The 15998-nt window shown below is 36.7% G+C and overlaps 1 protein-coding gene across 25 annotated transcripts in view; it reads left to right on the top strand.

Moving 5' to 3' along the window:
- Positions 1–15998, top strand: part of HMG20A (high mobility group 20A) — an 82348-nt gene that overhangs the window by 28543 nt on the left and 37807 nt on the right. For 8 of the 25 annotated variants that reach the window (XM_072739161.1, XM_072739149.1, XM_072739167.1 and 5 more), the window contains exons 2-3: positions 3411–3522; positions 3596–3676. The exons of 13 other annotated variants lie outside the window; for them this stretch is intronic. The gene's annotated coding sequence lies outside the window, so the exon portion shown is untranslated. Of the gene's footprint in view, positions 1–2391; positions 2417–3410; positions 3523–3595; positions 3677–15998 lie in introns of those variants that run through there. 4 more of the 25 variants (XM_072739160.1, XM_072739150.1, XM_072739151.1 and 1 more) reach the window with 2 other exon arrangements.

The raw sequence follows: 15998 nt of genomic DNA, 5'->3' as shown, positions 1-15998 counted from the left end.
ATTGGGCTCTTACTATGTATAGACAGCATACTACCTGCTTTACATGAATTAATTCTTCAAATAACTTCTACAGTAGGTACTATTATTATCCTCATTTACAGATGAGAGGACAGATTCAGAGATATTAACTTGCCCAACTTCCATAGCTGAAAAATAAAAGATGGGATTTGAATCCAGGCAGTCTGATCTCAGAGCCTTCAGTTTAACCGTGATTAACCATGGTTCACTTCCAGATAGCAAATAAATACTAACAGAAGAATTCGGAAATGCATGCTGTGATTAGAGAACTTTGTGTTTATGTATGTGCATATATGTTCATGGTTGTGATTTTATGTTGAATTTTTCATATACCTATTTTCTGCTAGTTTGTAGAATTGTTTTTAATTCATATCATTTTACTGAATGTACTGTTTCATGGTGTGACAAACAAATTAGAATTCATTTTGTCCTTTATTAGTGGATGAAGGAACTTGGGCCAGAGGAGTCTAGTGATTCCAGAAGACACAGCTACTTGGTGACATAGCCTGAACTCAGAGCCAGGCTCCCTGACTCCAGAGCAATTTCTGCTGCCTCAGGTTGCCTGCCAGGAGTTCACATAGCACATAATCCTTCCTCAAAATTTTGAGGTGCTTTGGTTCCCCCCCCCCAACTCCAAAATTGTGAGTGAATTTGTAGAATTTCTTCATAGTTCACATTGATTTTAAGTTATCAATTTTGTCTTTTAAATATGCTAATGTTACTAAACACCCAGAGCCAAATTAGTTATTTGGAGAGACTTTGTAATAAGAATAAATGCCTCCAGAGAAGATGCTTCTGTGGAAAACCACTGTAATGATGAGCTTTTTCTCATCTAACCAAATTTGGAGTCTAAGGGAAAGAGATGACAGTAGAATTAGAGCTGGATTAAGTATATTCTGTTTGAAGTATATTTCAAGATATATTAGAAGTAAAATAACTTTTTTATAAAAAGCTTGTTACTTTTTCTACCAGCAACATAAGAATATACATTGATCAATCTCAGATACACTGTAATTTTCAGAATTAAACCTTTCAAGGAAATGCCAAGCCATATTAAACTCATGGTCATGGGCTATTTTCCCATTACTAAATGGGATTTTTATATGATAATTGCAGTGTGTTATCATGTAATTTTATCTGGAAAAATAACAGTATAAATTGAGTTAACCATACATCCCTAGCCAATAGTAGAAATTTCTCATCATATTGCTATATAGTAGAGAAGGAATAGAAAGTGACAACACTTCTTTTTCTCAGTATCAAAATGTGTCTGTTACCTGCCAGGAAAGTGAACCTATCTGTGCTATGTGGTATTGCACTCATAAGGAAATATATTATTGTTTTAAGAGTACAAGACACTTTCCCCTGGTCTCCTGCAGTTTCAAACATTCATGTGTTGAAATAAACATTGCTGGGGATCCCTGGGTGGCTCAGTGGTTTAGCACCTGCCTTTGGCCCAGGGCGCGATCCTGGAGTCCTGGGATCGAGTCCCACGTCGGGCTCCCTGCATGGAGCCTGCTTCTCCCTCCTCCTGTGTCTCTGCCTCTCTCTCTCTCTCTATCATAAATAAATCTTAAAAAAAAAAAAAAAAGAAAAAGAAATAAACATTGCTCTATAAAATTGAATGCAGAATTTAAATGAATTTTTTAATATAAAATGCTAAGCTCATAAACTATGCCCTCATGCTCTTCCTGCTAGACATGTTTACTCTTCTCTGCCCTGTAGGGCTAATTCTGATTTGAGAGAGAGAATGATTGTATCACTAGAAACTCTCTAAGGCTCCTTTTAGTAATAAGCTGTTAACTCCTCTAATGGTATATTTTCTGGAGTGGGGAGGGGAACGGGAAATCAGGTCAAAGAGAATTTTAGCTTTATGTGTAGTCAAACTTTAAAAAAAAGAAAGTATACTGAAGTATTGTGTGTGAAATTAAAATTGAAATTTAAAAAGCCCATGATTCTTGTTGGCACTTCTTTCTTTACAGTAACATAACCATATGACTGGATGTTGGGGAGTTAAAACAGAAGTAGAAAGTAGAATTACTCATAATTCCACCACCCTAACAATTACTTTGAGTGGTGTGTTTCCTTCCAATCTTTTTTTCCTTTGTATCTAGTCTTTTAATATAATTATAGTCTATAGAATACTTTCTCATAAATATTTCATTGAAAACTTTGTAACATGATTGGCAAAAACAACTTTATACATTCTTTTATTGTTTGTAGAGCAGTTAAAGAAATATTTATTTCATCTTCACCACATCTCTTTGAGTTAAATGGAGAAGTATTGGCCGCGTTTTACATTGGAAGGTATTGAAAGCAGATAATCATATAATTCCTCTGCTTGCTAATATAATATATTTCTGTTCTTGACAGAACTAACTTGCAGTCACACAAACAGGTGGGTACATTTAATGCAGAAAGAAGAGCAAAATAAATCATTCTGCACGTTTTTACTCCCTGGGACCTAGTCCCGCCTTACTGGACAAGTGAGTACTTGAACACCAATAGGCAACTCTGGAAACAGATTTCATCAGATTTTTAGTAAATACACACCACAAATCTTTGAGGTGATTTAATTAGTCTGGTCACTCCTCAGAGTTACAGATAATGTGGTTTTAAACCTTTTGTTTTTTTAACTAAAAACAAAGGAAACAAAATGAATAGCTTATAATAAACCAGGAAGATAACTACTTGGTTATCAGACCAACTACTTGGTCTGACTTGCCTTGGTGGGTGAGAGCCTAGAGGCTCTGTTGTTTGAAAGGCAAAGCCTTATCATTTTAGGTAGTGTATTTAAAGGAACAGTGTCCCTAGGAAACTACCTCTGGAGCATTGACTATGTCAAAGTTGAATTTGGTGCCCATTTGGTTTACTTTCTGAAGTCTTAAGCATTGCGAAGATTTAAGATTTAAAATCAAATTATAGAAATATAATTCTGTTAAATTCTCTGCTTTTCAGATTAAACTGTTCTGTTAAACACATTACAATTGTCTTACTTGTTTTGCGAGGAAAACAGAATTTCATTTTACTATTCAAAGTAGTGAAGACTATTATTGCTTGGCCTCCCAACAACTAAAGTGTTTTGGATTTTTGTTTTGGTTTGGTTTTTGCCTTCAACTTTTGGCTGAAGAATTCCCTACTACCCAAAGTTCTCTGTTTTCCTTTTAGGAATTCTTCCTAGGAAGAGAATTTAATTTGTGAGTTGATTAAAAGTGAAGAACACTTTGGTGGAGTCTCTTTCCTCTTTTTACACTGTAGTTTTTATAAATGATCTCCAATTTTCCTTCTCAAAACATGTCATCTGTTAGTATTCATCGGCTTTGAAAGGGTGAAAGGTTTGGGAGTTGTTGCCTGTAATAGAAAGGAACATTCTTTCCATCTTTTCTCTGCAGTCTTGTTTCACAGCTGCAGGTTTGAGCTGAAGAGAACAGTATAAGATATAAGAAAATAGAGGAGCACTGTTCCTTGAACCAACAAGGACCCTTCCACTAGAACTGTTAACTAGTAAGTTTTTTGTTTGGGTCAAAATACTAGGGACCTTTGTGTCGCCTGCTCTCTCATATACTGCTTTCCTCAGATTCTAGGCTTGAACCATTTTGTTTTAGAGCAAGAAAGGAATCCTATCTACCTCCCTGATATGAAACTGGATTCCAAACATGTGAGTACTCTGCGCTAAGTGTTCCTTCCCAGGAGTTTACTCAGCTGGTATTTTCTGTTGCCTTCAGATCTCCAGTGCATCTGTGAATTTATTATGATAATGAGCAGTTAGCTGGTCACTCCATCTGTTCAATTCATCTGTCTCTTCCCTGTTTTTCTTACAGATTTAAATAAATATCTTTACACACATCAGCTACAACCTTTAAATTTTTTCTACTGTTTTGTCCATTTGTCCCCCACTACGTCAGGAACTGTAAAAGGACAAGAATTTCTTGTCAATCTTATTTAGCTCTGTGTCTTCAATGCATATCATAGTTACATATTATAAACCGTGAAAGCCTTATTTTTCATCCCTAAAACTGATTTCAAACTCATTTAAAACCCATTTCCCCTCTTGATAAACATAAAATTCCTCTAATACACCCTCCATGAGAATCACCAAGAAGTAAGTGAAAAAATATACATATGTATCTTCACCAAACAAGAACGTTAATCTTCTGTACTTTATATACTTGATTGCTTTGGTTTTCCAAATGTAAAGTTAGATAATGCCATTCCATATCGTTGGAAATACCTTTTTGTATATCATACAGCCTCTTAGCGGGAGTATGTCCATTATGGTGTTCCATTTCCCCACCTTCCTCTATCCCTCCGACCCCTCCCCCCCCCACCTCATACACACCTACTTTTTTTACTGTTTCAAAGTACGCAAGTGTCCCAGGAGATTGTTTGGCAAACTACTCTACCCAGAGAAAGTAATGCCAAGTTTTATTGGATTACTTTAACTCTGTTCCAGTACTGGGCCGGAAGTTGTCTGTCTTGGGCATTTACCTCCTTTTTTACTAAAAATAAAAGCAGTGCCTAGGGGAATCTGGGTGGAGTGGCTGCCTTTGGCTCAGGCCGTGATCCCGGGTTCCTGGGATCCAGTCTGGGATCGAGTCCTGCATCAGGCTCCCCACGGGGAGCCTGCTTCTCCCTCTGCCTCTGTTTCTGTTTCTGCCTCTTTCTCTGTGTGCCTCTCGTGAATAAATAAATAAAATCTTTAAAAAAAATAAAAGCAGTGTTTAGGTAGTCTGTGTAGGAAGGGCCACTTGAGACCCACAGTCACTATGAAAAAGCCGGGTAGGTGGACTGTGAACTCAAAAGACAACACCCTGCTTATAAAATGACAGATTTTTGCTTTGGCAGGGTAAGTGTTTATTTTCCCTATATTATTGCAGTGCTTTACACCTGTTAGGAAACACTATTTCAGATTTTTGGGTTTTCTTTTTTCTCACAACACATTCTGTGTCCTAATGATAACAATTCTCCATCAAAATTCCGTTGCAGGGGAAAAATTCATATACAGTAATCAAACTGTCTAGAAGGAAATCTAAACAGTGGTTTCTTTGATGATCTAATACTTCTGTGTTTTTAAAAGAAAGTATCTGACTCAGAAGTTTGTAAAACTTTTACCTCAAAAGTCACAAAGATGAAGATTTATATTTATTTCTAATTTTGGCCTCTTCTTCCACTTCTTGTTGTTTTGAAAACAGTGTCTTGGGCAGCCCAGGTGGCTCAGCGTTTTAGCGCTGCCTTCAGCCCGGGGCCTGGTCCTGGACACCTGGGATCGAGTCCCACATCAGGCTCCCTGCATGGAGCCTGCTTCTCCCTCTGCCTGGGTCTCTGCCTCTCTCTCTCTCTCTCTCTCTCTCTCTGTCTCTCATGAATAAATAAATAAAATACTAAAAAAAAAAAAAAAAAAAAAAAAGAACAGTATCTCTAGGCCAAGGACCATAACAGATTATAAAATTATGTAAAGCAAATCTACATACCGCTTGACGCCAAGCACAATCTTGATCACACAGTAAGGGTGCTCCACAAATATTTGTTAGTGAAATATAAACTCTACAAGCATTTGCATTAAATGAGGCCGGATTTTTTCTTTTGTGGCCCCAAAAAACACTGTACAATATTTAACTCATAAAAATTGCAAGTAGTATATTGTTGGCATAGCCCACCCTTTATCACTAAACAGGTTATGAGTCTGCAGTTGAAATATATGCAGGCCACAGCTTTTAGGCTTTATTCCTTTTTTTTTTTTTTTTTTTTTTTTTCAGTTATTTGAACTGAGAAATTGGTTCTACCTTCAAACTATGTCAAGAATCTAGCGGATCCTCAGGTGGCTCAGTGGTTTAACGCCTACCTTTGGCCCGGGTTGTGATCCTGGAGTCCCGGGATCCAGTCCCACATCGGGCTCCCTGCGTGGAGCTTGCTTCTCCCTCTGCCTGTGTGTCTGCCTCTCTCTTTCTCTCTCTCTCTCTCTTTCTCTGTGTGTCTCTCATGAATAAATAAAATCTTAAAAAAAAAAAAAAAAAGAATCTAACCACTTCTCACCACCTGCACTACTGCCACTGTGATCCAAGCCACCATCATCTTTGAGATGGATTTTTGCAGTAGATTTTCAAATGAACTCATTACTTCCACCCTTGACCCTCTCCACTCTTCAGTTCTCAAAACAGCAGCCAAAGTGATCCTATAAAAATGTTGTATACCACATCTTATTTACTCACCTCTAGTGACTTCTCATCTCAGAGTAAAAAGCCAAAGTCCTTACTATGACTTACAAAGCCCTATGCAGTCTGGTCCCCAGTCAGCTCTCAAACCTCTATCTGCTATCTTTGCCTCTATTTCAGTCCAGCTACATTTGCCTCCTTTAGCCACACTCAGGATCCTCCTTTACTTTAGTTCCCCCTGCCCTGACCACTCTATCCTCACATACACGTGTAGCTCTCTCCTTCATCTCCTTTGGGCTTCAGTGAAGTCTTTCCTGGTCTCTAAAATTCCAGTTAAGGGGCGCCTGGGTGGCTAAGTGGCTAGGCATCTGTCTTCGGCTTGGGTCATGATCCTGGGAACCTGAGATTGAGTCCCATATCCACAGGGAGCCTGCTTCTCCCTCTGCCTCTGCCCCTCTCTCTCTCTCTCTCTCTCTCTCTCTCCATCTATCTCTCTCGTAAATAAATAAATAAAATCTTTTTTTAAAAGTAGTACAATAAAATAAAATTCCAATTAAACTCTTCCCTTGCACTCTTACTGGCCTTTTTACTGGCTATATATTTTTCCTTAGTACTTACCACTATGTGGCATTACTCATTTTACTTTTTTTTAATCTTGTTTTTTGTCTCTCTGTCCCAGTATACTCTGAGCTGTGTGAGGGCAGAGATTTTTGCCTCTTTTGATCACTGCTTATATCCCCCATACATAGAAAGTGCATAGAATATTAGATATTCAATAAATATTTGTTGAGTGAATGAATCCATTTCTTTATTGTTTAATTCTTACACTACCCTACCAACATTTTTAAAAATTAATAATAGGGGTGCCTGGGTGGTTCAGTTGGTTAAGCATCTGACTCTTGATTTCCACTCAGGTCATGATCTTAGGGTCTTGAGATGCAGCTCCACACTCATCAGGGAGTCTATTGGAGAATATCCCTGTCCCTCTGCCCCTCCCCCTGCTTGCTCGCTCTCTCTCTCTCCCTAAAGTAAATAAATTTTAAATATATGTATATATACATATATGTGTGTGTGTGTATATATGTATCTATATATTTATAAGTAATATTTATACTTATAGGAGCCTAGGCTCTAGATTTTAGGAATAGAGGGGCACCTGAATAGCTCAGTGGTTGAGCCTCTGCCTTTGGCTCAGGTCATGATCCTGGGGTCGTGGGACTGAAGTAACCCTAAGCTTTATATGTATACTGCAGTTACCTGCTCCATACTAACTTCCCCATCCCCCAAAAAAGTTTATCTTTTTCCTTCTTGTCTTCCATATCAAAACCTACAGTGAAAGAGTTCTTAACTGAATTTCACTTAACTGAATCCCAGTTAACTGCCTGATGGGATTAGCCAGTGTTCTTATTCCCTCTGTAAAACATACTGATTAATGCCTACAGCCTACTGACTGCTCTTAGCTTAATGTTCACAGCTGGTAGTAAGTCTAGTAAGCTCTCTAGTAAGTCTTTGTGTTTCCACCTTACTCTGGTTAAATTGCATGCATATAAAAATCAGTTGTATTTATTCCTCTTTTTTTTTTTAGATTTTTTTTAAATTTTTTTTTAATTTATTTATGATAGTCACACAGAGAGAGAGAGAGAGAGAGGCAGAGACATAGGCAGAGGGAGAAGCAGGCTCCATGCACCGGGAGCCTGACGTGGGATTCAATCCCGGGTCTCCAGGATCGCACCCTGGGCCAAAGGCAGGCGCTAAACCGCTGCGCCACCCAGGGATCCCAGTTGTATTTATTCCTAAACATGTTTATAGCAGGACTATCTTATTATAAATTATATAATTATAACATATTAAATCTATAATATTTATGGTAAATTTTAAATTAATAAACTTTTTATTTTATAGCAGTTTTTGGTTCACAACAAACTCAAGCAGAAAGTACAAGAATTCCCATATATTCCCTGTCCTCACACATGCCACAGTCTCCTCCACCATCAACATCCCCAACCAATGTCATGCATTTGTACACTCAGTGAGCTTAATTGTCATAATCATGACCCAAAGCCGTAGTTTACATTAGAGTTCACTCTTGGTGTTGTACCTTCTATGGGATTTGACAAACGTATCATTCATATCCACCATTGTAGTATTGTGCAGAGTAGTTTCACTACCCTAAAAATCCTTTGTGTTCTGCCTCTTTGTCCCTACTTCCCCTCTAATGTGGCAGTCACCCATCTTTTTACTGTTCCATATTTTGTGTAATCTGGATGTCATAAGGTTGGAATCCTACAGTATGTAGCCTTTTCACTTAGTAATACTCATTTAAGTTTATTCCATGTCTTTTCATGGTTTGATGACTCATTTATTTTTTTTTAAGATTTTATTTTATTTATTTGGGAGAGAGTGTGTAAAGAGCATGAGCAGGGGGAAGGTCAGAAGGGGAAGCAGACTCCCCCCTGAGCAGGGCGCCCAGTACATGCGGGGGTCCTTCCCAAGACCCTGGGATCATGACCAGAACCAAAGGCAGACACTTAACGAACTGAGCCACCCAGGCACCCTGATAACTCATTTATTTTTAGCACTGAATAATATTCCATTATCTGGATGTACTACAGTTTGTTTATCCATTTGATTGCATCCGAATTTTGATGTTATGAATAAAACTGCCCTAAACATTCATGTGCAGATTTTTAGTGGATATAAGTTTTCAGTTCCTTTAGATAAATACCAAGGAGGGGATCTCTGGGTGGCTTTCAGCGGTTTAGCCCCTGCCTTTGGCCCAGGGCATGATCCTGGAGTCCCGGGATCGAGTTCCACATCAGGCTCCCTGCATGGAGCCTGCTTCTCCTTCTGCCTGTATCTCTGCCTCTCTCTGTGTGTCTCTCATGAATAAGTAAATAAAATCTTTTAAAAAATAAAAATAATAAAAATTAAAATAAAATAAATAAATAAATACATACATACATACATACATGCCGAGGAACTCAATTGCTGGTGAGAATAGTTTTATAAGAAACTGCCAGTCTTCCGTAGTGGCTATACCATTTTTGCATTCATTTGGATAGAGTTCTTGTTCTAAATCCACATCAGCATTTGGTGTTGTCAAGTGTTATGGATTTTAACCATTTTAGTAGCTATGTATTATCTCATTGGTTTTTTTTTCATTTTCAATTCCTTAGTGACATATAATATTGAACATCTTTTCATATGCATACTTGCCATCTGTATATCTTCTTTGGTGAGAAGTCTGTTCAAGTCTTTTGCCCATTTTTTAAATGAGTTGTTTATTTCTTACTGTTAAGCTTTAAGAGTTCTTTGTATATTTTTGATAATAGTTTTTTATCAGATGTAGCTTAAGTACTCTCTCCAAATCTGTGGCTTGTCTGCTTGTCTTATTGTCTTGACATTGTCTTTTTTAGAAGAACAGTTTTTCATAATAATGAAGTCCAGCTTATCAATTCTTTATTTCATGGATCGTGCCTTTGTTGTTCTAAAAAAATAATTGCCATACCCAAGGTCATCTAGATTTTCTCCTGTGTTAGCCTATAGGAACTCTATAGTTCTGCACTTTACATATAGGTTTCTGATCCATTTTCAGTTAATTTTTGTGAAGGGTATAAGGTCTGTTTAGATTTTTTTTTCATGTGGATGTTTGTTTTTTCCAGCACCATTTGTAAAGAGGTCATCTTTGCTTTGCTGTATTGCCTTTGCTCCTTTGTCAAAGATGGGTTGAATGTATTTATATGGATTTATTTCTGGGCTCTCTATTCTGTTCCACTGATCTTTTACAAATACCACACTATCTTGATTATTGTAACTTAAAAGAAAATCTTTAAGTTAGGTAATGCTGGTCTCTCAGCTTTGTTCTTCTCCTTCTCCTTCAGTTGGCTATTCTGGGTCTTTTGCCTCTCCATGTAAACTTTACAATCACCTTTTTTATATCCACGAAATAACTTGCTGGGATTTTTACTGGAATTGAGTTGAATCCATAGCTCAAACTGGGAAGAACTGGCATCTTGACACTATTGAGTCTTCCTGTTCATTAAAATAGAATATTTCTCCACTTATTATTTCTTTGATATCTTTCATCGGGGTTTTATAGTTTTTCTCATATAGGTCTTACAGATATTTTGTTAAATTTATCCTAAGTATCATGCTAATATAAATCATAATGTTTTTAACTCCAAATCCCACTCATTCATTGATGGTATATAGGAAAGCAATTAACTTTTTTTTTAGGTCTTTTTTTTATTATTATTATTGAGAGAAAGGGAGAACATGCACAAGGGGAGGGGCAGAAAGAGAGAGCAGACTCCGAGCTGAGCATAGGTCCAATGTGAGACTTGATCTCATGACCCTGAGATCATGACCTAAGCCGAAACCAAAAGTAAGACCTTAACTAATTGAGCCAGCCAGGCACCCTGGAAGGCATTACTTTTTAGATATTAACCTTATATCTTGCAGTGTTGCTATACTTACTTATTAGTTTGAGGAGGTTTTGTCAATTTGTTCAGATTTTCTGAACATCATGTCATTTGTGAACAGAGTTATTTCTTCCTTCCCAACCAATATACCTTTTATTTCCTTTTCGTGTCTTATTGCATTAACTAGGACTTACACTATGATGTTGGAAAGCTTTTGGGGTGAGGGGTGGACATCTTTCCCTTGTCCCTGATCTTAGAGGAGAAGCTTTGAGTTTCTCAACATGAATATGGTGTTAGCTATTGTTTTTTATCAACTTGAAGAAGTTCTATTCCTAGTTTACTGAGAATTTTTAGCATAAATGGTTTTGGATTTTTATCAAACACTTCTCTGTATCTGATCATGTGCTGCTTCTTCTATATCCTTTGATATGATGGATTACATTAATTGATTCTTGAATGTTGAACCAGCATTCCATACCCAGGATAAGTCTTACTTGGTCATGGTGTTTAATTCTAGGGTTTTTACCATTCATGGGTAGTTCAAATGCCTTATAATTGCAAAATACTCCTAATTCTTTTCTCTCATCCCTTGTATCATTGCTGTCATTTATTGTACGTAGGTGTCTGTGTGTGTGCTTGTGTGTAAGCATACATAATCAGATACACTGTTGCTGTTATTACTTTAAACAAGCTATTATCTGTTAGATCAATTACAAATAAAAAAAATAGGGCAGCCCGAGAGGCTCAGCAGTTTAGTGCTGCCTTCAGCACAGGGCACATGATACTGGAGACCTGGGTTCGAGTCCCACGTCAGGCTCCCTGCATGGGGCCTGCTTCTCCCTCTGCCATTGTCTTTGCCTCTCTCTCTCTCTCTCTCTCTCTGTGTCTCTCATTAATTTAAAAAAAAAAAAAAAAAAAAAAGGAAGAAAGAAAGAAAAATAAAGATTTTTATTTTACCCTCGCTTATTCATTCTCCAGTGGTCTTCCTTTCCATATGTGGGTCCAAGTTTCTGACTGGTATCATTTTTCTTCTTTCTAAAGAACTTTATTTTTCTTTACTTTCAAGTACTGCTTTCAACTCTGCTTTCAAGACAGGTATACTGGAAACAAATTCCTTTAATTTTTCTTTGTGAAAGTCTATTTCTCCCTTTTGTAAGTTGATATTACAGGGTATAGAAATTTAGGCTATTTTTTTATTCCTCTCAACACTTCAAATATTTCATTCCACTCTCTTCATTCCATACTTTCTAAGGAGAGATTGGATATAATTCTTATATTTGCTTCTGTAGGTTAGATATTTTTAGGGGCCTGGCTTTCCTTCTTCTTCCCCCTCAGGAGATGAGAGTGGATCAATTTTATTTTTTTAATTCCAGTGTACTTAGCATGTAGTGCTCTATTAGTTTTAGGTATACAGTGTAGGGACCCAACCTTTCATACATTACTCTGTACTCATCAAGACAAGTGCACTCCTAATCCCCTTCAACTATTTCACCAACCCTCCCACCCCCACCCCCTCTGGTAACCATCAGTTTTTCTGTATAGTTAAGAGTCTGTTTCTTGGTTGGCCTCTCTCTCTCTTCTTTTTTTTGCTTGTCTGTTTTGTTTCCTAAATTCTGCATTAATGAAATCATATATATTTCTTTCTCTAGCTAATTTTGCTTAGCATTATACTGTCTAAATCCATCCATGTTGTTGCAAATGATGAGATTTTGTTCTTTTTATACCTGAATAATACTCCTTTGTGTATATATACACCACATCTTCTTTATCCATTTATCTATTGATGGACCTTGAGCCACTGCCATAGTTTGGCAATTGTAAATAATGCTGCAGTAAACATAGGGGAGCATATATCCCTTCAAATTTCTGTTTTCACATTCTTTAATACCCAGTAGTGTGATTATTAGATCACAGGGTAGTTCTACTTTTAACATTTTGAGGAACCTCCATATTGTTTTCCATAATGGCTGCACCAGTTTGCATTCCCACCAGCAGTGCACAGGTGTTTCTTTTTCTCCACATCCTCACCAACACTTGTTTGAATTTTGTATTTTAGCCATTCTGATAGATGCCGGGTGGTATCTCATTGTGGTTTTGATTTACATTTCACTGATGATGATTGATGTTGACCAAATTTTCATATGTCTCTTGGCCATCTGGATGTCTTCTTTGGAGAAATGTCTGTTCATGTCTTCTGCTCTTTTTTTTTTTTTTAAGATTTTATTTATTTATTCATGAGAGACAGAGAGAGAGGCAGAGACACAGGCAGAGGGAGAAGCAGGCTCCATGCAGGGAGCCCGATGTGGGACTCAGTCCCGGATCCCAGGATCATGCCCTGAGCCGAAGGCAGAAGCTCAACCACTGAGCCACCCAGACGTCCCCTGCTCATTTTTTAATTAGATTATTTGGGTTTTTTGGTGGTTATATTAGATCTTTATATGTTTTGGATACTAACCCTTTGTCAGATATGTCATTTGCAAATACCTTCTCTTATTGAATAGGTTGTCTTTTAGTTTTTTTGATTGTTTCCTTTGCTATGCAGAAGCTTTTTATTTTGATGTAGTCCCCCCCAAATTTTATTTTTTTGTTTCCCTTGCCTCAGGAGACATCTCTAGAAGGCTATCTCTCTTAGGATTTTTATGTTTTCGGGTCACATATTTAGATCCTTAATCCATTTTGAGTTTATTTTTGTGTATATTGTAAGAAAGTGGTTTAGTTTCATTCCTTTTAATGTAGCTGTCTAGTTTTCCCAAGACCATTTGTTGAAAAGACTGTCTTTTTCTCATTTCATGTTCTTGCCACTTTATAAAAGATGAATTGACCATATAATTGTCTAATACTGTCTAATCCATCTTAGGGGAGCATAAATCTGAGCTTTATTTCTGAGCTTTCTATTCTGAGCTTTCTATTCTGAGCTTTATTTCTGAGCTTTCTATTCTGTTCCATGTGTCTAATCCATCTTAGGGGAGCATATATCTGAGCTTTATTTCTAAGCTTTCTATTCTGTTCCATGTGTCTATTTCTGTTCCAGTACCATACTGTTTTGATTACAGTAGCTCTGTAATATAACTTGAAGTCTGGAATTCTGATATTTCCAGTTTTATTTTTCTTTTTCAAGATTGCTTTGGCTATTTGAGGTCTTTTGTGATTCTATATATATTTTAGCATTGTTTGTCCTAGTTCTATGAAGAATACTGTTGCTATTTTGATAGAGATTATATTGCATGTATAGATTGCTTTGGGTGGTATAAACATTTTAACAATATTTGTTCTTCCAATCCATGAGCAGTGCTCACTTCAGCAGCACATATACCAATTCATGAGCATGGAATATCTTTCCATTTCTTTATATCAACTTCAGTTTCTTTCATTACTGTTTTATGCTTTTCTGAGTATAGGCCTTTCACCTCTTTGGTTAAGTTTATTCCTAGGTATCTTATTATTTGGGGTGCAGTTGTAAATGCTGCTTCATTATTAGTTGTATAGAAATACAACAGAGTTCTTGATTTTGTATCCTGTGACTTCATTGAATTCATTTGTCAGTTCAATTTTTGTTTTTTGGTGGAGTCTTTATCATTTTCTATATATAGTATTATGTCATCTGCAACTTGTGAAAGTTTTACTTCTTCCTCATCAATTTGGATGTATTTTATTTCTTTCTCTTCTCTGACTGCTGTGGCCAGATCTTCCAGTACTATATTGAATAAAAGAGGTAAAAATAGACATCCTCTTTTTGTTCCTGACCTTAGGAGAAAAGCTTTCAGTTTTTCCCATTGAGTAAGATGTTAGGTGTGGATTTTTCATATCAGGCCTTTATTACATTGAGGTATATTTCCTGTTGAGAGTTTTTATCATAAATGAATGTCGTACGTTATCAAATGCTTTTTCTGTGCATTTATTGAAATGATTGGGGTTTTTTCTTTTTTTTTTTTTTTCCTTTTTTTATTCATGAGAGAGAGAGAGAGAGAGAGGCAGAGACACAGGCAGAGGGAGAAGCAAGCTTCATGCAGGAGGGAGCCCAACGTGGGACTCGATCCTGGGTCTCCAGGATCAGGCCCTGGGCCAAAGGCAGCGCTAAACCGCTGAGCCACCCGGGCTGCCCGAAATGATCTTTTTTTAATCTGTTCTCTTACTTTTCATTAAGATTTTATTTTTTAGTAATGTCTACACCCAAGAAGGGGGTGCAGCTCACAACCCCAAAATCAATCACATCCTCTACCAATTGAGTCAGGTCAGGCACCCTTACCCTTTTTCTTATTGTTGTGATTGATTTGTGAATATTGAACCACTCTTGCATCCCAGAAGTAAACCCAGTTGACTGTGGTAAACAACTTTTTTAAATGTATTGTTGGGTTCAGTTTGGTAGTATTTTGTTGAGGATATCTGCATCTGTGCTCATCAAAGATACCATCCTGTAGTTCTTTTTTGTGGTATCTTTATCTGATTTTGGCATCAGATAATACTGGTTTTCAGAAATAATTTGGAAGTTTTCTTTCCTCTAATATTTTTTGGAAAAGTTTGAGATGAGTAGGAATGAACTTTTCTTCAAATGTTTGATAGAATTCCCCTGTGAAGCTGGTTCTGGACTTTTGTTTGGGAGTTTTTTTAATTACTGATTCAATTTCATTCCTGGTAGTCAATCTCAATTTGGTAGCTCACATTTTCTATTTCTTCCTGATTCTGTTTTGGTAGGTTATGTGTTTCTAGGAATTTACCCATTTCTTTTAGATTTGTGTGATTTGTTGGCATATAATTTGTCACAATATTCTCTTAAAATCATTTGTATTTCTGTGGTATTGGTTATTATGTCTCCTCTTTCATTTGTGATTTTGTTTGAGGCCTCTCTCTTTTTTGAGGATGCAGAGATTTATCAATTTTACTGATCTTTTCAAAGAACCAGCTTCTAGTTTCAGTGATCTATTGTCTTTTTGGTTTCTATATCATTTATTTCTGCTCTAATCTTTATTATTACCTTCCTTCTGGTTTGGGGTTTTGTTTGTTGTTCTTTCTCTACATCCTTTAAGTATAAGGTTAGGTTGTGTATTTGAGATTTTTCTTGTTTCTTGGGGTAGGCCTATATTGCTTTAAACTTCCTTTTTAGAGCTGCTTTTCCTGCATTCCAAAATTTTTGGAACATTGTATTTTCATTTTCATTTCTCTCTGTAATTTTTTATTTCTTCTTTGATTTCTTCATTGACTCATTCATTATTTAGTAGCATGTTACTTAGCCTCCATATATTTGTGCTTTTTCTAGATGTTTTTCTTATGGTTGATTTTTAGTTTCATAGTGGTCAGAAAAGATGCATGGTATGAGCTGGATATTTTTTAATTTGTTGAGACTTGTTTTGTGACTTAATATATGATCTCTTCTGGAGATTGTTCCATGTGTACTTCAGAAGAATGTGTA

This window comes from Vulpes vulpes, chromosome 15 (genome assembly GCF_048418805.1).
Source record: "Vulpes vulpes isolate BD-2025 chromosome 15, VulVul3, whole genome shotgun sequence".
Classification (NCBI taxonomy): Eukaryota; Metazoa; Chordata; class Mammalia; order Carnivora; family Canidae; genus Vulpes; species Vulpes vulpes.
The sequence above is the reverse complement of the archived record's forward strand: the minus strand, read 5'-3'. Positions and strand labels throughout refer to the sequence as shown.